Source organism: Coregonus lavaretus (genome assembly GCF_964263955.1).
Source record: "Coregonus lavaretus genome assembly, chromosome: 3".
Taxonomy (NCBI): Eukaryota; Metazoa; Chordata; class Actinopteri; order Salmoniformes; family Salmonidae; genus Coregonus; species Coregonus lavaretus.
The window spans coordinates 25,018,981-25,043,966 of record NC_139990.1 but is presented as its reverse complement, the minus strand read 5'-3'; the positions used below and the strand labels follow the sequence as shown (position 1 = coordinate 25,043,966).

At 44.3% G+C, this 24,986-nt stretch overlaps 1 pseudogene across 1 annotated transcript; it reads left to right on the top strand.

Moving 5' to 3' along the window:
• The first annotated feature begins 442 nt into the window (after positions 1–442).
• LOC311125372 (ATPase family AAA domain-containing protein 2-like) lies at positions 443–23,893 on the top strand (annotated as a pseudogene). Its single transcript, XR_014615252.1, has 27 exons — positions 443–562; positions 849–943; positions 8,466–8,515; positions 8,749–8,848; positions 9,060–9,126; positions 9,857–9,911; positions 10,006–10,149; positions 11,912–12,029; positions 12,419–12,539; positions 13,139–13,247; positions 13,398–13,513; positions 13,804–13,978; positions 14,229–14,317; positions 14,416–14,575; positions 14,734–14,824; positions 15,019–15,333; positions 15,560–15,677; positions 15,796–15,982; positions 16,235–16,420; positions 16,621–16,756; positions 16,870–17,066; positions 17,677–17,836; positions 18,162–18,284; positions 18,688–18,828; positions 21,849–21,973; positions 22,156–22,284; positions 23,861–23,893. The product of XR_014615252.1 is annotated as an ATPase family AAA domain-containing protein 2-like (transcript).
• Positions 23,894–24,986: the final 1,093 nt, after the last annotated feature.

The following is a 24,986-nucleotide window of genomic DNA, read 5'->3' as shown; positions in this document are numbered from 1 at the left end:
CCCCTGTGGGAATCGAACCAACAACCCTGGCATTGCAAGTGCCGTGCTCTAACAATTGAGTCACGTGGGACCTACATGTCATCCTTATATATATATATATATATATATATATATATATATATTTTTTTTTTTTTTTTATTTATTACATTTTTTGTATGTCCTTGTTCCGTACTTTGTCATGTATTTGTACGTTTTATGTGGACACCAGGAAGAGTAGCTGCTGCATGTGCGGTAGGTAATGGGGATCCTAATAAAATAAACTTTCCGCCCCGGGCGATGTAAAACGAACGCAGCCAGCATATGACCTGTGACGTAGGTGGCGCCAGAATGCTGTGTTTTGAAATTATACACAAGTAGTTTTGACAGCTCAGGTTTGCTAGGAGTATTGACCGTAGTATTAGCTAGCTAGTAACCTCCTTAAACGCGCACTTAATTCAACACGATGGTGATAATACGTAGAATTTCGGACGCAGTCCAATCAACACACCAACAGTCTTCACAACCAGACGACGACTCTCAATCCCCGCAGACTTCACCGAGAAAGTCCGCACGCTTGACTAAAGTGAGTTGAACAGTTGTGAGTAAAAAAAACAAAAAACTTTCTACAGTGTCCTCGTTTGAAAACAATGTCGGTCACCTCTGCTGTTTGCAAAATCTGCAAAAAATGTCACCGATAAAAAAAAAAAAAACTTTATTATAAGTTAGCTATGCAGATAATTGCTGTACATTTCTTAACTTTGTCAAAACAAATCACTTATATTCAACAGATGGAAGACAAATTGATTTGTCAATGCTTCAATGTTGACCAATACATTTTTTTATTTGAGTTCTGCTGTTCTCTTTCTCAGGGATATGTTGGTGAGAAGGATCGGCATATTATCCTCTTGGAAGAGCTAAATGGACTAACACCAGAGAATGGGAGACCTGTCAGAAAGATAACAAGGCAAGTCAGAGTTCTCATGAGTTAAATATTAGGGATATATATACTGAACAAAACATAAACGCAACATGTAAAGTGTTGGTCCCATGTTTCATGAGCTGAAATAAAAGATCACAGAAATGTTCCATAAGCACAAAAAGCTTATCTCTCTCAAATTTTGTGCACAAATTTGTTTACATCCCTGTTAGTGAGCATTTCTCTTTTGCCAAGATAATCGATCCACCTGACAGGTGTGGTATATCAAGAAGCTGATTAAACATCATGGTCATTACACAGGTGCACCTTGTGCTGGGGACAATAAAAGGCCACTCTAAAATGTGCAGTTTTGTCACACAACACAATGCCACAGATGTCTCAAGTTGAGGGAGCGTTCAATTGGCATGCTAACTGCAGGAATGTCCACCAGATCTGTTGCCAGAGATTTGAATGTTCATTTCTCTACCATAAGCTGCCTCCAACATCGTTTTAGAGAATTTGGCAATACGTCCAACCCGCCTAACAACCGCAGACCATGTGTAACCATGCCAGCCCAGGATCTCCACATCCGGCTTCTTCACCTGCAGGATGGTCTGAGACCAGCCACTCAGACAGCTGATGAAACTGTGGGTTTGCATAACCAAATAATATCTCCACAAACAGTCAGAAACTGTCTCAGAAAAGCTCATCTGCATGCTTGTCGTCCTCACCAGGGTCTTGACCTGACTGCAGTTTGGCGCCGTAACCAACTTCAGTGGGCAAATGCTCACCTTCGATGGCCACTGGGAAGCTGGAGAAGTGTGCTCTTCACGGATGAATCCCGGTTTCAACTGTACCGGGCAGATTACAGACATTATTATTATTATTTTTTTTTTTATATTTTTTTTTTACGCCATTTAGCAGACGCTTTTATCCAAAGCGACTTACAGTCATGCGTGCATACATTTTTGTGTATGGGTGGTCCCGGGGATCGAACCCACTACCTTGGCGTTACAAGCGCCGTGCTCTACCAGCTGAGCTACAGAGGACCACATTATGTATGGCGTTGTGTGGGCGAGCGGTTTGCTGATGTCAACGTTGTGAATAGAGTGCCCCATGGTGGCGGTGGGGTTATGGTATGGGCAGGCATAAGCTACGGATAACAAACACAATTGCATTTTATCGATGGCAATTTGAATGCACAGAGATACCTTGACGAGATCCTGAGGCCCATTGTCGTGCCTTTCATCCGCTGACATCACCTCATGTTTCAGCATGATAATGCACAGCCCCATGTCGCAAGGATCTGTACACAATTCCTGGAAGCTGAAAATGTCCCAATTCTTCCATGGCCTGCATACTCGTCAGACATGTCACTAATTGAGCATGTTTGGGATGCTCTGGATTGACGTGTACGACAGCGTGTTCCAGTTCCCTGCCAATATCCAGCAACTTCGCGACAGCCATTGAAGAGGAGTGAGACAACATTCCACAGGCCACAATCAACAGCCTGATCAATTCTTTGAGAAGAAGATGTGTCGCGCTGCATGAGGCAAATGAAGGTCACTCCTTTTTTGTAAGGTATCTGTATTCAGAGTCGTGAAATCCCTAGATTAGGGCCCAATGGATTTATTTCAATTGACTGATTTCCATATGTACTGTAACTCTGTAAAATCTTTGACGTTGTTGCATGTTGTGTTTTTATATTCTTGTTATATATATATATATATATACATACAGTGGGGAGAACAAGTATTTGATACACTGCCGATTTTGCAGGTTTTCCTACTTACAAAGCATGTAGAGGTCTGTAATTGTTATCATAGGTACACTTCAACTGTGAGAGACGGAATCTAAAACAGAAATCCAGAAAATCACATTGTATGATTTTTAAGTAATTAATTTGCATTTTATTGCATGACATAAGTATTTGATCACCTACCAACCAGTAAGAATTCCGGCTCTCACAGACCTGTTAGTTTTTCTTTAAGAAGCCCTCCTGTTCTCCACTCATTACCTGTATTAACTGCACCTGTTTGAACTCGTTACCTGTATAAAAGACACCTGTCCACACACTCAATCAAACAGACTCCAACCTCTCCACAATGGCCAAGACCAGAGAGCTGTGTAAGGACATCAGGGATACAATTGTAGACCTGCAAAAGGCTGGGATGAGCTACAGGACAATAGGCAAGCAGCTTGGTGAGAAGGCAACAACTGTTGGCGCAATTATTAGAAAATGGAAGAAGTTCAAGATGACGGTCAATCACCCTCGGTCTGGGGATCCATGCAAGATCTCACCTCGTGGGGCATCAATGATCATGAGGAAGGTGAGGGATCAGCCCAGAACTACACGGCAGGACCTGGTCAATGACCTGTAGAGAGCTGGGACCACAGTCTCAAAGAAAACCATTACTAACACACTACGCCGTCATGGATTAAAATCCTGCAGCGCACGCAAGGTCCCCCTGCTCAAGCCAGCGCATGTCCAGGCCCGTCTGAAGTTTGCCAATGACCATCTGGATGATCCAGAGGAGGAATGGGAGAAGGTCATGTGGTCTGATGAGACAAATATAGAGCTTTTTGGTCTAAACTCCACTCGCCGTGTTTGGAGGAAGAAGAAGGATGAGTACAACCCCAAGAACACCATCCCAACCATGAAGCATGGAGGTGGAAACATCATTCTTTGGGGATGCTTTTCTGTAAAGGGGACAGGACGACTGCACCGTATTGAGGAGAGGATGGATGGGGCCATGTATCACGAGATCTTGGCCAACAACCTCCTTCCCTCAGTAAGAGCATTGAAGATGGGTCGTGGCTGGGTCTCCCAGCATGACAACGACCTGAAACACACAGCCAGGGCAACTAAGGAGTGGCTCCATGGAGTGGCCTAGCCAGTCTCCAGACCTGAACCCAATAGAAAATCTTTGGAGGGAGCTGACAGTCCGTATTGCCCAGCGACAGCCCCGAAACCTGAAGGATCTGGAAAAGGTCTGTATGGAGGAGTGGGCCAAAATCCCTGCTGCAGTGTGTGCAAACCTGGTCAAGACCTACAGGAAACGTATGATCTCTGTAATTGCAAACAAAGGTGTCTGTACCAAATATTAAGTTCTTCTTTTCTGATGTATCAAATACTTATGTCATGCAATAAAATGCAAATTAATTACTAAAAAATCATACAATGTGATTTTCTGGATTTTTGTTTTAGATTCCGTCTCTCACAGTTGAAGTGTACCTATGATAAAAAATTACAGACCTCTACATGCTTTGTAAGTAGGAAAACCTGCAAAATCGGCAGTGTATCAAATACTTGTTCTCCCCACTGTACATACATACAGTTGAAGTCGGAAGTTTACATACACTTAGGTTGGAGTCATAAACCTTGTTTTTTAACCACTCCACTTTCTTGTTAACAAACTATAGTTTTGTCAAGTCGGCTAGGACATCTACTTTGTGCATGACACAAGTAATTTTTCCAACAATTGTTTACAGACAGATTATTTCACTGTATCACAATTCCAGTGGGTCAAAAGTTTACATACACTAAGTTGACTGTGCCTTTAAACAGCTTGGAAAATTCCAGAAAATGATGTCATGGCGTTAGAAGCTTCTGATAGGGTAATTGACATCATTTGAGTCAATTGGAGGTGTACCTGTGGATGTATTTCAAGGCCTACCTTCAAACTCAGTGCCTCTTTGCTTGACATCATGGGAAAATCCAAAGAAATCAAAGCAGATGTCCTAACCGACTTGCCAAAACTATAGTTTGTTAACAAGACATTTGTGGAGTGGTTGAAAAACAAGTTTTAATGACTCCAACCTAAGTGTATGTAAACTTCCGACTTCAACTGTACAGGGAAAAAAGTATTTGATCCCCTGCTGATTTTGTACGTTTGCCCAATGACAAGAAATGATCAGTCTATAATTTTAATGGTAGGTTTATTTGAACAGTGAGAGACAGAATAACAACAAAATAATCCAGAAAAACGCATGTCAAAAATGTTAGAAATTGTTTTGCATTTTAATGAGGGAAATAAGTATTTGACCCCCTCTCAATCAGAAAGATTTCTGGCTCCCAGGTGTCTTTTATACAGGTAACGAGCTGAGATTAGGAGCACACTCTTGAAGGGAGTGATCCTAATCTCCGTTTGTTACCTGTATAAAAGACACCTGTCCACAGAAGCAATCAATCAATCAGATTCCAAACTCTCCACCATGGCCAAGACCAAAGAGCTCTCCAAGGATGTCAGGGACAAGATTGTAGACCTACACAAGGCTGGAATGGCCTACAAGACCATCGCCAAGCAGTTTGGTGAGAAGGTGACTACAGGTGGTGCGATTATTCGCAAATGGAAGAAACACAAAATAACTGTCAATCTCCCTCGGCCTGGGGCTCCATGCAAGATCTCACCTCGTGGAGTTGCAATGATCATGAGAACAGTGAGGAATCAGCCCGAACTACACGGGAGGATCTTGTCAATGATCTCAAGGCAGCTGGGACCATAGTCACCAATTGGTAACACACTACGCCGTGAAGGACTGAAATCCTGCAGCGCCCGCAAGGTCCCCCTGCTCAAGAAAGCACATATACATGCCCGTCTGAAGTTTGCCAATGAACATCTGAATGATTCAGAGGAGAACTGGGTGAAAGTGTTGTGGTCAGATGAGACCAAAATGGAGCTCTTTGGCATCAACTCAACTCGCCGTGTTTGGAGGAGGAGGAATGCTGCCTATGACCCCAAGAACACAATCCCCACCGTCAAACATGGAGGTGGAAACATTATGCTTTGGGGGTGTTTTTCTGCTAAGGGGACAGGACAACCGCATCAAAGGGATGATGGACGGGGCCATGTACCGTCAAATCTTGGGTGAGAACCTCCTTCCCTCAGCCAGGGCATTGAAAATGGGTAGTGGATGGGTATTCCAGCATGACAATGACCCAGAACACACGGCCAACGCAACAAAGGAGTGGCTCAAGACGAAGCACATTTAAGGTCCTGGAGTGGCCTAGCCAGTCTCCAGACCTTAATCCCATAGAAAATCTGTGGAGGGAGCTGAAGGTTAGAGTTGCCAAACGTAAGCCTTGAAACCTTAATGACTTGGAGAAGATCTGCAAAGAGGAGTGGGACAAAATCCCTCCTGAGATGTGTGCAAACCTGGTGGCCAACTACAAGAACCGTCTGACCTCTGTGATCGCCAACAAGGGTTTTGCCACCAAGTACTAAGTCATGTTTTGCAGAGGGGTCAAATACTTATTTCCCTCATTAAAATGCTAATCAATTCATAACATTTTTGACATGCGTTTTTCTGGATTGTTTTGTTGTTATTCTGTCTCTCACTGTTCAAATAAACCTACCATTAAAATTAGACTGATCATTTCTTTGCCTGTGCCATTAAACCCCCTACAACTCATCCAGAACGCTGCAGCCCGTCTGGTGTTCAACCTTCCCAAGTTCTCTCACGTCACCCCGCTCCTCCGCACACTCCACTGGCTTCCAGTTGAAGCCTGCATCTGCTACAAGACCATGGTTCTTGCCTACGGAGCTGTGAGGGGAACGGCACCTCCGTACCTTCAGGCTCTGATCAGTCCCTACACCCAAACGAGGGCATTGCGTTCATCCACCTCTGGCCTGCTGGCCCCCCTACCTCTGCGGAAGCACAGTTCCCGCTCAGCCCAGTCAAAACTGTTCGCCAGGACAGCGGAGTCACTCACCACCTTCCGGAGACACTTGAAACCCCACGTCTTTAAGGAATACCTGGGATAGGATGAAAGTAATCCTTCTACCCTCCCCCTCCCACAACCCATTTGAATGCTGCCGGTGCTTTCACTCTAGTGGTAGCATGAGACGGAGTCTACAACCCACACAAGTGGCTCAGGTAGTGCAGCTCATCCAGGATGGCACATCAATGCGAGCTGTGGCAAGAAGGTTTGCTGTGTCTGTCAGCGTAGTGTCCAGAGCATGGAGGCGCTACCAGGAGACAGGCCAGTACATCAGGAGACGTGGAGGAGGCCGTAGGAGGGCAACAACCCAGCAGCAGGACCGCTACCTCCGCCTTTGTGCAAGGAGGAGCAGGAGGAGCACTGCCAGAGCCCTGCAAAATGACCTCCAGCAGGCCACAAATGTGCATGTGTCTGCTCAAACGGTCAGAAACAGACTCCATGAGGGTGGTATGAGGGCTCGACGTCCACAGGTGGGGGTTGTGCTTACAGCCCAACACCGTGCAGGACGTTTGGCATTTGCCAGAGAACACCAAGATTGGCAAATTTGCCACTGGTGCCTTGTGCTCTTCACAGATGAAAGCAGGTTCACACTGAGCACATGTGACAGACGTGACAGAGTCTGGAGACGCCGTGGAGATCGTTCTGCTGTTTGCAACATCCTCCAGCATGACTGGTTTGGCGGTGGGTCAGTCATGGTGTGGGGTGGCATTTCTTTGGGGGGCCGCACAGCCCTCCATGTGCTCGCCAGAGGTAGCCTGACTGCCATTAGGTACCGAGATGAGATCCTCAGACCCCTTGTGAGACCATATGCTGGTGCGGTTGGCCCTGGGTTCCTCCTAATGCAAGACAATGCTAGACTTCATGTGGCTGGAGTGTTTCAGCAGTTCCTGCAAGAGGAAGGCATTGATGCTATGGACTGGCCCGCCCGTTCCCCAGACCTGAATCCAATTGAGCACATCTGGGACATCATGTCTCGCTCCATCCACCAACGCCACGTTGCACCACAGACTGTCCAGGAGTTGGTGGATGCTTTAGTCCAGGTCTGGGAGGAGATCCCTCAGGAGACCATCCGCCACCTCATCAGGAGCATGCCCAGGCGTTGTAGGGAGGTCATACCGGCACGTGGAGGCCACACACACTACTGAGCCTCATTTTGACTTGTTTTAAGGACATTACATCAAAGTTGGATCAGCCACTAGTGTGGTTTTCCATTTTAATTTTGAGTGTGACTCCAAATCCAGACCTCCCTGGGTTGATAAATTTGATTTCCATTGATAATTTTTGTGTGATTTTGTTGTCAGCACATTCAACTATGTAAAGAAAAAATTATTTAATAAGATTATTTCATTCATTCAGATCTAGGATGTGTTATTTTAGTGTTCCCTTAATTTTTTTGAGCAGTGTATATTGTAAAGTGGTTGTCCCACTGGCTATCATAAGGTGAATGAACCTATTTGTAAGTCGCTCTGGATAAGATCGTCTGCTAAATGACGAAAATGTAAATGTAAAATGAGATCAAATACTTTTTTTTCCCTCACTGTACATACATACATACATACATTCTGGCGTATGGTAGGCTAATGTTGCTGTCCATAAGCCAGATATAAAGTCAAGATGCGTCTTTGTTGGCAGTCCTACAGTAGCTTGGGTACCAGAGTCTGTTTAGCTAACTTTCCACTCCTTGTAGGCCTACTCTGTGTCATTGCCGGAGTATAAGGAGTGGAATGTTAGCTAAACAGACTGGTACCCAGGCTAGTCCTACTGAGCACTTTGACTCCGATACCATAAAGTATTCTTCTGACATTTTAATGTAATTTAAAAAGAATGTAATTTTTGATTCCTTCACAGGAAATCGCCCAGGTTTCAGGTCAATGGGGCCAGTGAAGATGACCAAACTGGTGAGCTTAAAGCATGTTTCACATTATGATGCAAACACGATCTAGGTCTTTCCTAGAACATAACAATTCATCTATTTAAAAATGCATGTCATAAAAAACACACCCAACTACAAAACACTTTTAAGAGGATGTCGCACAAGTTACTCCTTTTAAACAATCATTTTCATTCAGACTCATTCACCTACATGGATTTGTGAATAAGTTATGAATTGTGTTTTGAATACCTGTTCCAGAGGGGTCCCCTAGACCAGGAGGATCCCAGGGGGTTGTGAGACGCAGCACCAGAACCACCAGATACCAACAGACCATGATCTACGACCACCTCATCACTAAGTAAGGAGCATCACCACAAAACCCTGATTCCCCCCAACCCCCCTTCCCAATGGGGATTATTATAGGCATATTACAAATTCCTCTGCTTTTCCCCAAAAATGAGAAGTACACAATTAATACTTATTGCATTGGGACCCAAAACCTCCATGAAATCATGCTAAAGAAGGATACCTTCAGAAGTTTTTATATTGTCACTTGTTTTTCTCCATAGCACTGCTGAGGCAGTCCTCCACAAGATGGATGACATGAAGAAGATGCGCCGCCGCTCAAAACAAGCAGTGAGGCTTTTTCCATCCTGTGAAATATAATTTTGTCATTCAGCCATCCACAAAGGCAGGGATGAAATACAGTACAGGGCTATATATTTATGCTGTATAATTTGCAAACAATAAGAAACCATTCATTGACAGGGTCCCCATTAGAGATTGACATTGAAGACTCACACTAACTCTACTTAAACACAAGGGCTTGTTGCACTGTAGAAATGTGTACATAATAACTGGCCACTTTTTCAAGGTTCTAAATCTTCTGCTACCGCACACAATCTCTTATCAGGCCATTGTAAGAGTGTTGCACCCATCTGTGGTCCACCACACTCTCGCTCTCTCGCTCTCTCGCTCTCTCGCTCTCTCTCTCTCTCTCTCTCTCTCTCTCTCTGCAGCCCTCTTTGTTGTGGTTTTGGGAAAGTAATCACACTGTTGTCATATTGTTGCTTCATTCACCAGCAGCTGACTTATAAAGGGTTTATCAGTGTCCACCATATTTGAAGAAGAAGGAGTAGTAATGCATTTAATTAGAATTTCACACAATTATCCCTGGTTTAGAACCTTGAGATATGGGAAATAAGAGTAGTGCATGAAAACAATAATAACCAATAATCCCTTTTGAGACCAATAAGTCTCACTGAAATATGTACCATTGTGTCATACAGGCCACTGAAAAAATGAAATAGCTATACCATACCATATCTATTAAGTTCTTTTTTTTATTCTTTTTTTTTTTATGTAGCGGATCTATTCTAAAGCCCAGCGAAAGAAGACTACTGATCGTCCAACCGTAAAAGGTCTGTTTCTATTGTAGTGTAAGTCAGTTACAGTGTTTGACCATAACTCTCTAAACATTAATTCATGAACTTTTGGTCCAATACCTATTTCCAGAGTACTCTGATGATGATGGAGAGGAGGTTGACGATGATGAGGACGACGAAGATGAGGACGATGAATACGACGATGAGGATAACAGCAAGCCCTATGAACCTCGACAGAAAAAAGCAGTGGTTCGCTACCAGGCCCCCCTGGATGGTTGGTCCTTTTTGGTCCCGTAAAAAGCACATCCCAACTTATTACTCTTCACTGAACTAGAGTCTTCTGAGAAATGTTCTCCATAACTTACTTAGTTAATCATCTCAATTAATGAACGTAGCAGGGTCGTTCCGCCAATTCGGTGCCTTTCGAGAAGTGGCGCAGTGGTCTAAGGCACTGCATTGTGCCACTAGAGATCCTGGTTCGAATCCAGGCTCTGTCGCAGTCGGCCGCGACCGGGAGACTCATGGGCGGCGCACAATTGGCCCAGCGTCGTCCAGGGTAGGGGAGGGAATGGCCGGCAGGGATGTAGCTCAGTTGATAGAGCATGGCGTTTGCAACGCCAGGGTTGTGGGTTCGATTCCCACGGGGGGCCAGTATAAAAAAATATGTATTCACTAACTGTAAGTCGCTCTGGATAAGAGCGTCTGCTAAATGACTAAAATGTAAATGTAAGTGTAACTTTGTAAAAATAAAATAAAAAATGTTTGACTTCATAAACAAGTTTGCCCATTTCAAGAGGTTAAAAAAAAAAAAAAACTGTAGTAAGTGCCTATTAATGTCTAAATAAAGTAGCAGGGTTGACTGTAACAGGGTAGACGATTTTTTTCTTAAATCAGCCATAAAACCCCTTGTGACAGCGGGAATGGAAGCGTGTTAATAATAATAATAATATGCCATTTAGCAGACGCTTTTATCCAAAGCGACTTGCGACATGTGTGCATACATTTTTACGTATGGGTGGTCCCGGGGATCGAACCCACTACCCTGGCGTTACAAGCGCCATGCTCTACCAATTGAGCTACAGAGGACCACGTGTTGTGTGCAACAGCGAATGGCAATTGAATGCAAGCTTCACAAAAAAATATGAAGTTGTTAAAACGTTTCTAGCCTGTCTATCTATGGGTAACAGGGTTGACGCGGTATGCTTGACCCGCTCTGTTTTCCACCACAAAACACCAGACAATTGTCAAAAAGAGTAGAACTAGCTCACCTGCTTTTACACTATGATTTGACTATTAGATGTTAAATGTTTCTTTTGAAAAACAAAATATTTAAAAAGGAATAGTTTCACCATATTAAAATGAGAGTTCAGTAAAATGAGGGACAAATGTAAATGAATCACATGAAATAAATAATAATCTTCAGAAATGACTTTGTCAAAGCAACAAAATAACTAGGGCTTTCCAATGATGGTGAAAACATTTTGGGGTTAAGTTGGTTAAAATCTTCCTAGAAGTCAGAGGGTGCACAGAGGGACATGCTACATTTGTGCACTTTAGCAAGTCTTCATTTATATAAAGAAATTAGATTAATTAAATTCTCCATGTGGTCTATATTAAATGGCACTTAATTTAATATAACAGGGTTTTAAAATGCAATATTAGTGCATGATTTCTGCTTAAAATATCAAAGGGCCTTCATTTCGTGGAACGACCTAGCAGTGCTGATTGGGATGCGGTCTGATCTAGTCTATAATAAGAAGAGTCTACCGCACACCCAAAACCAATAACTGAAGGTGCTGGAGACAACTGGAAAAACAGGAAAAAGTCTCCGCACACTTTAAGTCAGATACAAAGGTATTTTAATGATAGCTAAGCTTTCGGTCAGTCGACCTTCATCAGAGCATACCTCCGCAAACAATATTCTGATCTAAAAAGCAAAACTGAGCCTAGATCAACACTCCTACTCTGAAATGCTTGATTATGGGCTGAGATCAGTGCTTACCTTGATGTTACTCCTCTCACTGTTTCATCTGTAGGATCAAGGAAACAGCCGCCCATGTTTTTCGACCGTCAGGCATCTTCCATTAGAGGGAGCTACCGCATCAGTGCCTCAGTGCCCAGGAGTGCCCACACCACCAGCCGAAGGAGTGGCAGGTCTGCACGGTTGCTCACCCTCCCACAGTACTGTACTTCACAGTACAGACATTGGCACTTTACCAATAGTCTTAGTGCATATGTATAGAACATTGGTTTTATTGTGACAAAAATATATTGTAGGGTCCAATAATGCTGTGTTTCATGTGTTGGGTCCTTGTAAATGGTTATAGTTGTTGTGTTGTAAATATAGATTACTTTTCAATGAGATGTTTAATGTTTTTCTCCTCTTTTCTTGTTTCACTGTTTCAAACAATAGGATTGGATCCATAGGCAGGTGAGTCTTTGGCACAATTTAAACAACTTAGGTCTCACATTTGCTATTGGGGACTGACAACTTGGGAAGAGAGGAGCATGGTAAAGTAGTGAAGAAGTTTGTCCTTTCTCAGTCTCCTTACGGTTTGGTTTGACCCACAGGAGAAGGCATGCTTGGCACACCCGAGAAGCCAGCTCCTCTGATGAGGACGACTCCTCTGATGAGGAAGATGCAGAGCAAGAAGCCAAGAACAGGTCAGTTAACATGTCATCAATTTGATACACTTCAACAGTTTTACTTGTCCCTATAATGATAAAATGATTAATTTAGTTCACAGATGAAATCTCCCCTAGAAAATGATACTACAGAAAAGATGAAACAATGTTTTATTACATCATTTGTTATTTGTCTACTGATCATCTGTTATTTGCCATCACAAATTATCTTGGACATGATTCAATCATATTTAAAGGATAATGAACATGCTAGAAAAAAAAGGCCTGGGTGAGCAGACCAATGATTCCCACTCTTGAATGTTTTTGAACTGTGTCTATGACAACATGAGTGGTGGTCGTCGATGATGTAATAATAGACGATGGTTCCATCTTGGTTATTCTGGTAATATCTCCTTGGTGAGCTTAATTGGGAGCCAGACCTTTGGAGTGAACACATGATCTAGCTCATGAGTTTCTCTATATGAGACTAACACAAGGAACAGAATATAAATATTTGAATTTTGAAACAAAATCTCAATCTAATATTTTACACCAGTGGAATCCGGTGTGGTTTTGAGCTTTTGCTCAGAATAAACTTGACAAAACTGCAATCTCTTTCATTTTGGGATCCCTCTCAGGTGTCTGCCTCTGAATTTGCGCAAAGAGGACATTTTGGGAATCCTTAAGGACAGAATGAAAATCGGTGCGAGCCTCGCGGATGTCGACCCCATGGCGATTGACCAGTCGGTAAGTTCTAACATCACAGTCAGCTGAATTGAAATGTGAAATGATTTTAAGCTATTTTAATGTCAAAGTTGGTTTGCCTACATGCTATGGTCTTTAAATGATCTGCCTGCGTCTTCTGTGTAATGTTCCAACCACCTCTCTTCCCTCAAGGTACGCTTTGACAGCGTCGGCGGTCTGACAAGCCACATTTCCGCCCTGAAGGAGATGGTCGTCTTCCCTCTGCTCTACCCAGAGGTGTTTGACAAGTTCAAGATCCAGCCCCCAAGGTGAGCACTTGTTTTAAGGTTGAAAAGCTAACATTCTTTGTTGGGTAACTAACAGTTGATTTGACTATTGATTTACATTGTCTTGGATAGCTTACCATAATGACATAGGAAATAGTGTATGACAGGATGAGGAACTTACTTGGGTGAGCAACAAGAATGGATCCTGTCAATGGATTAAAGCCCCACCCCCAACCCTAATCACAGCTCCATCCACTCATTTAATTAGCTCTTGGATCAGTTGTGTCCTTTGCAAGGATACATTCTAAGACAGTCCCTGTTGTCTATTGCAGGGGCTGCCTGTTCTATGGACCCCCGGGTACGGGGAAGACCCTGGTGGCCAGAGCGCTGGCCAACGAGTGCAGCCAGGGGGAGAGGAAGGTGGCCTTCTTCATGAGGAAGGGGGCCGACTGCTTGAGCAAGTGGGTGGGCGAGTCGGAACGCCAGCTAAGGCTGCTCTTTGACCAGGTACAGTACATTTCCTCATACAACACACTGGATTCATATAATTATCACTGGTGCATTCAGTCTTTGTGAGACCATTGAGTCTAGTATTTGCCTATCTATCAGAATTTCCTGCTCAAGTCACTGTTGGTCTCTTATTGTAACTCTGCATAGGGAAATGTAAGCGTGGCTGGCTATACAGTGTTTGAGGGTAATGCCTATTATATAGGGACGTACTTGCACTGACCGCAAGACTCATTATTTGTACCCACAGGCCTACCAGATGCGGCCAGCCATTATCTTCTTTGATGAAATTGATGGGTTGGCTCCGGTTCGCTCCAGTCGCCAAGACCAGATACACAGGTGAGACATTTCAGCCACTCATTTCACACCAGTGAAGTCACTGCTTACAGAGACATACCCTTGATTGTGTACTCCCCACTTGTGGTTCCTTCCTGCAGTTCCATCGTGTCCACCCTGCTGGCCCTGATGGATGGCCTGGATAGCCGAGGAGAGGTGGTGGTGATTGGAGCTACCAACCGACTGGACTCCATCGACCCCGCCCTTAGACGCCCCGGACGCTTCGACAGGGAGTTCCTCTTTGGCCTCCCTGATCGCGAGGTAAGACTAATCACCTGTGGGGGGGAATCCTCACTTGAGTTGATATGTGTGCATGCATAACTCAAATGTTCATCCAAATCTTCCACTGAAATCAGAGACCTACATGCAGTTACGTTTCATTCGTGTACTTTACTTTTAATTTCTTTCTCCAACTTCAGTCCCGGAAAGATATCCTAACGATTCACACCAGACAGTGGAATCCTACACCGTCCGATCCTTTCCTGGAAGAGTTGGCTGATAAATGTGTTGGTAGGTGACTAATGTATACCAAATCAACTCTAGCATTGGGCAAGTCAAAATTGTACAATAATTGTAAGAACGAAAAGAACTATGTCATTTTGTTGTCTCATAATATTCAGACATCTATCGATTTAACACAGTTCCACAGTCAATCCTACACATGCCATGTATTAACCGCAACATCTTCCCTTTCTGCACCCCAGGTTACTGCGGCGCCGACATGAAGGCGGTGTGCGCCGAGGCGGCCCTCTGCGCGCTGCGCCGTCGCTACCCCCAGATCTACGGCACGTCCCAGAAGCTCCTGCTGGACGTGGGCTCCATCAACATCAACAGCTGGGACTTTGTGGCCGCCATAAGGAAGATGGTACCAGCCTCCCAGAGGGCCGTGTCGTCCCCTGCCAAGGCCCTGACCCCCGTGGTCACGCCCCTGCTGGGGCCCACACTCACCAACGTGCTGGACGCGCTGCAGAAGCTCTTCCCCCACGCCGAACAGGGCCTCAAGAGGAAGAGGGACACAGGTGGGTCTGGGTCGCGGTTCAGTTTGGTCTGAGAACAAAGTCACAGTCATTGTTATCTGGTCCCATATGTATTTTGTTCTGTCTTGCCGACTCCTGTAGTCATTGTCATGCCAATGTTGACTATACAGCACAAACAGATGTTGGACCAGGCTAGGTCACTATTACAGTGGATCATTGGTTAAGTTCAGTTGATGCAATTTCTTAATCAAGTTTTTCCTTTGGTCAGATCTGACAGCCAGCGTTCTGGAGGATGACCTCTTGTACAGTGGGGATGAGGGCCCCTCGTCCAATAATTCCATCACCAAACAGACCACCACCAAAGGGAGCTTCCTCCATTTTGCCAGGTAAGATATAGCCTACCTATAAGATGTAGATACATTTTGCCCTTTAAAGAAACCCCCGTTTCCATTCATAATCACATCCCTGAGTCGCCATTCACTTCACCTCTCGCCTCTGTTCCAGTAGTGCGACCTGCCACCCCACCACCTACCGGCCCAGGCTGCTGCTGGCTGGGCGTCCCGGGGCGGGTCAGAGCTCCCACCTGGCCCCCGCCGTGCTCCACGCCCTGGAGAAGTTCACCGTCTACACCCTGGACATGGCCGTGCTGTTTGGAGTCAGCTGCACCTCCCCCGAGGAGGCCTGTGCTCAGGTACAGGCTGGACCGAATGTAGTCTTAAGAAGTAAAATGTTAACATGCTCCTCTCATTTGTGGTGCAGAGAACTATAGCCCCAGAGTTGACTTCATTGTAGAAAGGCTAACTCCATCAAGCACATAATTACTAAGTCAAGTGCAGCAAGATGTTGGTACAGTACTAATAGTTTACATCCCGACCTAAGTGCTAGGTTGGTGAGTGATACACTGTCAATGACCTCTCATCCCCTCTCGCCCTGCCTGCCCCAGGTGTTCTGCGAGGCCAAGCGGACCTCCCCAAGCATCCTGTACATCCCCCACATTCAGCAGTGGTGGGACACGGTGGGCCTGGCCCTCAAGGCCACCTTCCTCAGCCTGCTGCAGGACATCCCCTCCTTCTCCCCCATCATGCTGCTGGCCACCAGCAACGTGGCTCACCACGACCTGGCCGACGAGGTAGGTCTTACCTGGGGCTCCCTCACCATACATTACAAGTACTGAAGAGAAGTGGTACGTGCACCTTTCTGGGCTACTCAACCCATGAGTAGATTTGTAATCCTTTTTTTTTTTTTTTTACACTTCAGTTAATACTCTTTGTAGAAGTGAAGACCATAAATGGTCACTGAGGTAACTATTCCACAATTTGTCTCTCTCAGATCCAGACTCTGTTCCGGTTGGAGTACGGAGAGGTGCACTGTATCCAAATTCCCACCCAGCAGGAGAGAAGGAAGTTCTTTGAGAATCTCATCCTTAGCCAGGCTGCCAAGGCACCCGCCTCCAAGAAGAAAGCCTGTAAGGACAAGATATTTATACCTTTTGATAATCACTTGGTATAATTGCTGTTTGTGTCCCATCTCCATTTTAACCCTCCTTCTCCTTTACCCCCTCTTCCTCCCCCACCTCAGTGATGCATGCCATGGAGGTGCTCCCCCTTGCCCCTCCTCCTCCCCCCAGGCAGATGAGTGAGAGGGAGCGTTTGCGTTTGGAGGAACAGGAGGAAGACACACTCAGGGAGCTGAGGTTGTTCCTGCGCAACGTCACCGAGCGCCTCTCCCAGGACAAGCGCTTCAAGGCCTTTACTAAGCCTGTGGACATCGAAGAGGTAGGGTGAAAACACAGAGAAAGAGAGAGGAACAAGGAAGGAAAGATGGGGTGTTGTAGTCCAGGGGACATTGCTCTGTGTAGGGTGCCTTCTTTCAGATGGGACGTTAAGTTGGTGTCCTGACTCTCTGTGGTCACTAAAGATCCCATGGCACTTATCGTAAGAGTAGCGGTGTTAACCCCGGTGCACTGGCTAAATTCTCAATCTGGCCCTCATACCATCATGGCCACCTAATCATCCCCAGCTTCCAATTGCCCCCCCCCCCCCCCCCCCGTAACTATTCCCCAGGTCGTTGCTTTAAATGAGAATGTGTTCTCAGTCAACTTACCTGGTAACATAAGGGTAAAATAAATGAATAAAAATAGTCTAGATTACTTTTACTCTAATGTAAGCTAAATGTTGACTGACCCAAACTTAGTCAATACATAACTAGCGAGTCTGAATACAAGTACATACATTCTAAATGAGCTGTGGTCCCTTGGGAGGGCTGCACTTTCGTCACCTCAGATATGTAGCCTCTCTCCTTTACCAATGCTCTCATCCAAAACAACCTATCAGAGTGGTATTGTGTCCCCCATCTTATCAATGGTTTGTGTTCTTCTCTCACCAGGTTCCTGACTATATTAAGGTGATCAGGCATCCCATGGACCTCTCCACTGTACTGTCCAAGGTCGACCTCCACAAGTACGTGACCGTCAGGGAGTTTGTCAACGACGTGGACCTGATCTGGAAGAACGCCCTGGAGTACAACCCTGACAGTGACCCATCTGGTATACCTTCAATCATCTCCATCTCATTAAACTGAGTGATGTTATTATTTTATTATAACTGACATGTAATATAATTCTAGCCTGGTTCCAGATCTGTTTGCGCTGTCTTGCCAATGACCATAGGAGTTGGCAAGACATTACAAACAGATCTGGGACCAGGCTTATCTTACTCCACAGAGTATGCTACATTATTATTTTTGTTAGGTATCTCTGAAGATATTTTGATCCCTTCTCATTGTTCCGCTGCAGTTAGTGGGCCCCATGGACGACAAGGCCCCCTACCTATGTACCTTTGTCATCAATGTCTCTCTCTTTGTGTTTCCAGATCGTCAGATTCGTCACCGGGCTTGTGCCCTGAAGGACACGACCCACGCCATCATCCGCGACGAACTGGACGAGGACTTTAACAGGATCTGTGAGCAGATCAGAGAGTCACGCAACAAGAGAGGTAACTGCTGCTGCTTATAACGTTGACGTATTGCTGGGATTTAAAAGCTACAGTAGTGACCTCTCGTTAACACTTTATTTGGATAGTCCGTCTGTAGATGCTCTACAGACTATCAGTAACATTTCAACTATCTCCTAACCCTAACCCTTATTCTAAACATAACCGTAATCTTAGCAAGAAGTTGCTTATCAACAGATAGTTTGTTGATAGTATCTACAGATGGAAAATCCGGACTATTCAAATAGTGTGACCGACCACTCTCCAGATGAGTTTAGCTAGATATTGTATCAGTTTCAGTGTCTAGTGTCAGCTTCTTTACTATTTGTCCAATGATGAGATGAACCCTCTCTTATTTTCCTTAAAACATTGATAAAGCGAATAACATGTTTATGTCTGCTAACAGGGTGCACGTCATCAAAGTTCGCCCCCTCCTACTACAAGACCTTGCCCAGAGAGGAAGGGTTTGCAGAAACCAAGAGGCCATGCGGTAACACTGGCAAAGACGCTAGTACCCCGTTCACTGCCAACACCCCACGGCCCGCACGTAAGTCTCACCACTCTACTCCTTAACTGTTTATTTTTAGGTTTTTTGTTACAGAGCAGAGGAACATCCAGTGGAAATTACAGAGCCTTCAGAAAGTATTCATATTTGACTTATTCCACATTTTTTTGTATTACAGCCTGAATTCAAAATGGATTAAATATATTTTTTTATCTCACCCATCTACACACAATACCCCATAATGACAAAGTGAAAACATGTTTTTAGAAATATATTTCTGTATTTCATTTTCAATACGTCATTTACATAAGTATTCACACCCCCGAGTCAATACTTTGTAGAAGCACCTTTGGCAGTGATTACAGCTGTGAGTCTTTCTGGGTAATTATTGAAGAGCTTTCCACACCTGGATTGTGCAACATTTTCCCATTATTATTTTCAAAATTCTTCAAGCTCTGTCAAATTGGTTGTTGATCATTGCTAAACAACCATTTTCAGGTCTTGCCATAGATTTTCAAGTAGATTTAAGTCAAAAATGTAACTCGGCCACTCAGGAACATTCACTGTCTTCTTGGTAAGCAACTCCAATGTAGATTTGGCCTTGTGTTTTAGGCTTTTGTCCTGCTGAAAGGAGAATTCATCTCCCAGTGTCCGGTGGAAAGCAGACTGAACCAGGTTTTCCTCTAGGATTTTGCCTGTGCTTAGCTCCATTCCATTTCTTTTTTTTATCCTGAAAAACTCCCCAGTCCTTAACGATTACAAGCATACCCATAACATTATGCAGACACCCCTATGCTTGAAAATATGGAGAGTGGTACTCAGTAATGTATTGTATTATATTTGCCCCAAACATAACACTTTGTATTCAGGACCAAAAGTGAATTGCTTTGCCACATTTTTTACATTATTACTTTAGTGCCTGCATGTTTTGGAATATTTTTCATCCTGTGTAGGCTTCCTTCTTTTCACTCTGTCAATTAGGTTAGTATTTTGGGGTAACAACAATGTTGTTGATCCATCCTCAGTTTTCTCCTGTCACAGCCATTAAACTCTGTAACTGTTTTAAAGTCACCATTGACCTCATGGTGAAATCCCTAAGCGGTTTCCTTCCTCTCCGGCAACTGAGTAAGGAAGGACGCCTGTATCTTTGTAGTGACTGGGTGTATTGATACACCATCCAAAGTGTAATTAATAACTTCACCATGCTCGAAGGGATATTCAATGTCTGCTTTATTTAAAAAAAAATCCATCTACCAATAGGTGCCCTTTGTGAGGCATTGGGGACCTTACAGATAAATGTATGTGTGGGGTACAGAAATGAGGTAGTCAATCAAAAATCATGTTAAACACTATTGTTAAACACTATTATTGCACACAGAGTGAGTCCATGCAACTTATTATGTGACTTGTTAAGCAAATCTTTACTCCTGAACTTATTTAGGCTCATAACAAATGGGTTGAATACTTATTGACTCAAGACATTTCAGCTTTTCATTTTTTATTAATTTATAAACATTTGAAAAACATTATTCCACGTTGACATTATGGGGTATTGTGTGTGTAGGCCAGTGACAAAAAAATCTAACTGTAATCAATTTTAAATTCAGGCCGTAACACAACAAAATGTGGTAAAAGTCAAGGGGTGTGAATACTTTTTGAAGGCGCTGAATGGTAGATACTGGGCAACTACCAAGGGACAGCACTCAGGTATTCGTTTTTTTACTGCTTGATTTGCAGTACATAAGCAGTTATTATCAGTAGAAGTGGTAGTAGTGTTTCAAAGTTTAAGGGCAGAAAACTAATACCAGCCAGATGTGTTGCGAGTGATAGAAAGAAAGTGGACGTGCCAAGGATCAGGACATGAACAGAAGTAGGTATAGCCAGAGGAAGAGGAGGAGGAAAAGGAGGAGGATTCATTCCAGTTGAGTGGACCAGTCAGAAGACAAGACCAGAAAGTTAGAAACCCATGATGACAGGGAAGAGCAGAAATTGAGAGCCAGGGAGGAGAGGAAGATGATATTCATGGTTACAGAGAAGTCTGTCTTTCTGCCTGTCCATTTCTCTATCATGTTAAATGACCTCCTCTTCTCTATTTAACCACTTTCCTAGCCTGTACTCTAGCCCGTAAGAAGAAACGGCCCAAAATACGACGCAAAAGCAAATGGAGCTCCGGCATCATAAAGAAGAATAAGAAGAAACCTACGTCTTCCTTTTCTTCTAACAAGGAGATCACAAACTCAGGGGAGGATGAGAGTGATCGCATAGGAGGGTGAAGAGAAACAAGCTAAGCCGTTGGAGACTATTCTAGAGAACGGCTGTGAATACTCCCCTATGGAGTGTACCTCAGAGAAGACCACTAAGCCTGCTGAGGATGTGGAAGAGGCCTTTGTTACAGTCCAGCCAACAACACCCCTACAAAGGAGGTAGATCAGGGGGAGAAACACCCCACAAAGACCAAAGAGCCTGAAAGGTTGGAGGACTGGGACATAGGTCTGTATTAGGGTCCAGGACCCGGGCAGAAACCAAGCTACTGCTTCTTGCCGAAGGGAACAGTTCAGTCAGTCTCACTGACCTTTGGTCTCTGGGGCTCCAGCTGTTGGGGAGATCCAACTCAACACAACGCATCAGTTAAAGGGATACATCCATCTCTTGACTTATTTAAATACTCTGTAAAAGTGAGTGCCTTTGGTTGTACTGTAAATGTGTTCACCACAGCATGAGGGTGAATAAACGCATGCAAAAAGGCTTTGTTGTAGACATCAAATGACATTAATAGTGCAAATGCTTGTATTTGTCTTCTTCTGTGCCTTAGTTCGCATGCTTTTCAAAGTAACACCTCTAAGTTCTAGAATAGGAAACCATGCCCAACTATTTAATGCTTAAGATCCAATGTAACGGAGTAGAAACCTAATTTGCATGTTAGGAGATGTGCATGTCAACACCAATTGCCCATTGAGTTAGCATTAGCAATAGCCTGTTCAGCCAGCACTGATTAAAAGGACTTTTGCTTATCAGCTCCCCCTCACACCCTCCTGATTGCTTCCTGTGTTTCCCTCCAACAGAGAGGCGTGTGACCCGTGCCACCAGGACTCTGGTACAGCAGCAGCAGTTGATCGATGTGGACAAGGCCCTGGAGATCCTGACCCAGAAGACCCCTCAGCTGGTCGTGGACCACGAGAAACTCAAGGTACCCTCCTGACCAGTCTTTCAGAAGGTCAGGCCATGCTTCTTACAATGTAGTTGTACCAGAACTACAACCACAATGTTGTAGGCCAGAAATATGGCCGAGAAAATAATCATGGTCACAGCCAAACACTTAACCATTCACCCTATATTCATACATTGATTTGTGTATAATTTCTTGTCCAGGAATTGCTCAAAAGAGTTGTGTCCAAGACTGAGGGCTATGAGGTGCATCAGCTGGAGAAGCTCTATGCGCTGTTGTGTCAGAGCATCTACAGATACCGCAAAAACTTTGATAAGACCGAGCTCGTACAGGTATGTGGCTTATAACTTGACTATTTTACGTCACTTGTTGTAGGAAATACACTACATTGAGTATGGAAACCAAAAACATTCCCTACATTGAAATGTGTGCTTAGTTAATTGATGTAAACTCAGCAAAAAAAGAAACGTCCTCACACTGTCATCTGCGTTTATTTTCAGCAAACTTAACATGTGTAAATATTTGTATGAACATAACAAGATTCAACAACTGAGACAAACTGAACAAGTTCCACAGACGTGACTAACAGAAATTGAATAATGTGTCCCTGAACAAAGGGGGGGTCAAAATCTAAAGTAACAGTCAGTATCTGGTGTGGCCACCAGCTGCATTAAGTACTGCAGTGCATCTCCTCCTCATGGACTGCACCAGATTTGCCAGTTCTTGGTGTGAGATGTTACCCCACTCTTCCACCAAGGCACCTGCAAGTTCCCGGACATTTCTGGGGGGGAATAGCCCTAGCCCTCACCCTCCGATCCAACAGGTCCCAGACGTGCTCAATGGGATTGAGATCCGGGCTCTTTGCTGGCCATGGCAGAACACTGACATTCCTGTCTTGCAGGAAATCACGCACAGAACGAGCAGTATGGCTGGTGGCATTGTCATGCTGGAGGGTCATGTTAGGATGAGCATGCAGGAAGGGTACCACATGAGGGAGGAGGATTTCTTCCCTGTAACACACAGCGTTGAGATTGCCTGCAATGACAACAAGCTCAGTCCGATGATGCTGTGAAATACTGCCCCAGACCATGACGGACCCTCCACCTCCAAATTGATCCCGCTCCAGAGTACAGGCCTCGGTGTAACGCTCATTCCTTCGATAAACGCGAATTCGACCATCACCCCTGGTGAGACAAAACCGCGACTCGTCAGTGAAGAGCACTTTTTGCCAGTCCAGTCTGGGCCAGCGACGGTGGGTTTGTGCCCATAGGCGACGTTGTTACCGGTGATGTCTGGTGAGGACCTGCCTTACCACAGGCCTACAAGCCCTCAGTCCAGCCTCTCTCAGCCTATTGCGGACAGTCTGAGCACTGATGGAGGGATTGTGCGTTCCTGGTGTAACTCGGGCAGTTGTTGTTGCCATCCTCTACATGTCCCGTAGGTGTGATGTTCGGATGTACCGATCCTGTGCAGTTGTTGTTACACGTGGTCTGCCACTGCGAAGATGATCAGCTGTCCGTCCTGTGTCCCTGTAGCTCTGTCTTAGGCGTCTCACAGTACGGACATTGCAATTTATTGCCCTGGCCACATCTGCAGTCCTCATGCCTCCTTGCAGCATGCCTAAGGCACGTTCACGCAGATGAGCGGGGACCCTGGGCATCTTTCTTTTGGTGTTTTTCAGAGTCAGTAGAAAGGCCTCTTTAGTGTCCTAAGTTTTCATAACTGTGACCTTAATTGCCTACCGTCTGTAAGCTGTTAGTGCTTTAACGACCGTTCCACAGGTGCATATTCATCAATTGTTTATGGTTCATTGAACAAGCATGGGAAACAGTGTTTAAACCCTTTACAATGAAGATCTGTGAAGTTATTTATACTTTGTTAATTTTATTTTCCTTTCCCTCATTTTAGGAAATGAAGAGAGAAATCGACAACTTTTCCTAACTTCGCTTGATGTTATCCTATTTTCCATATTGTAATAAAATATGATGCATTTAAAGATTCTCTTTTTTACCTATTATAATGGGCCTAATCATGCATTACATTGGTCTGAAATTTGGTTTACCATAATTTACAGTATTTGATGCACAGACTTGAGTCAGAATTGATTTGAGACTTGCAAGTCAGTGTGGGACCGACGGGACCAGAACAGCTGAGAAGTTTGGCCTCGCACTAAAACACTCATAGTTGTTGTGGAAATTGACCCACTATGCTGTTTACTTGCTGCATCTACGTTATATCGCTAAATCTACCTTTACTTCCATATTATTAAAGTATTTACATCCTTTTGTATGGCTTTGATTTCTTTATTATTGGGCAATTTTATCCTTCTTTTCCAACATTTCCCATCAAAATTATGGGCTTTTAGGATCATTGAGAAGGGGTCAGTTCTTTCAAATATTATTTATATAATGGGCCTCTTCCTCTGGTGCTTTTTATTTTTTTCCATGGAGGAAGTCGCCTTACGATGACGTAATGACGTAAAACATTTGTCATGACGCGCTGGAAGAAAAAAAATTACTCGTTAGATTCGATGAACTATCGGTGCATACGTCTAGGCCGGTTTAAATGCATGAACAAATAAACCAAGCCGACGTTTTGTAGGCAAAAGGAAAGTGAGTGAAAAACCAACCGAATCTCGGCGCATTCACTATTCTGCTCTGCGTGTATGGTAACAACAGATGGACTCGTTGCGCTTGTGTGCCACTGCCGGAGTCGACAGTGCATTTGTTGGGGAGGGAACGACAGCAAAGGCGGAAGACGGCGCATCAGTAGTCAGATTGGAAGCTAACTGGTTGTTGCAAGATGCTTGTAAGCGACAGTTCTCTGCACGGGTAGGTAATAAAATGAACACAATGCGAAGTTAATCATACACTCACGTAATAGCTGAAATTAAAAAGATTTGACTACCATTTCTCACTTTTTGCTCAAATACTCCCATCCCCCCAAAACAGCAACATGCCGTACACTCGTGACAGAGGCAGAAGGGGACAAGTAACATGAATATTCTTTGCAGTGTGACTGACTGACAAGTTGT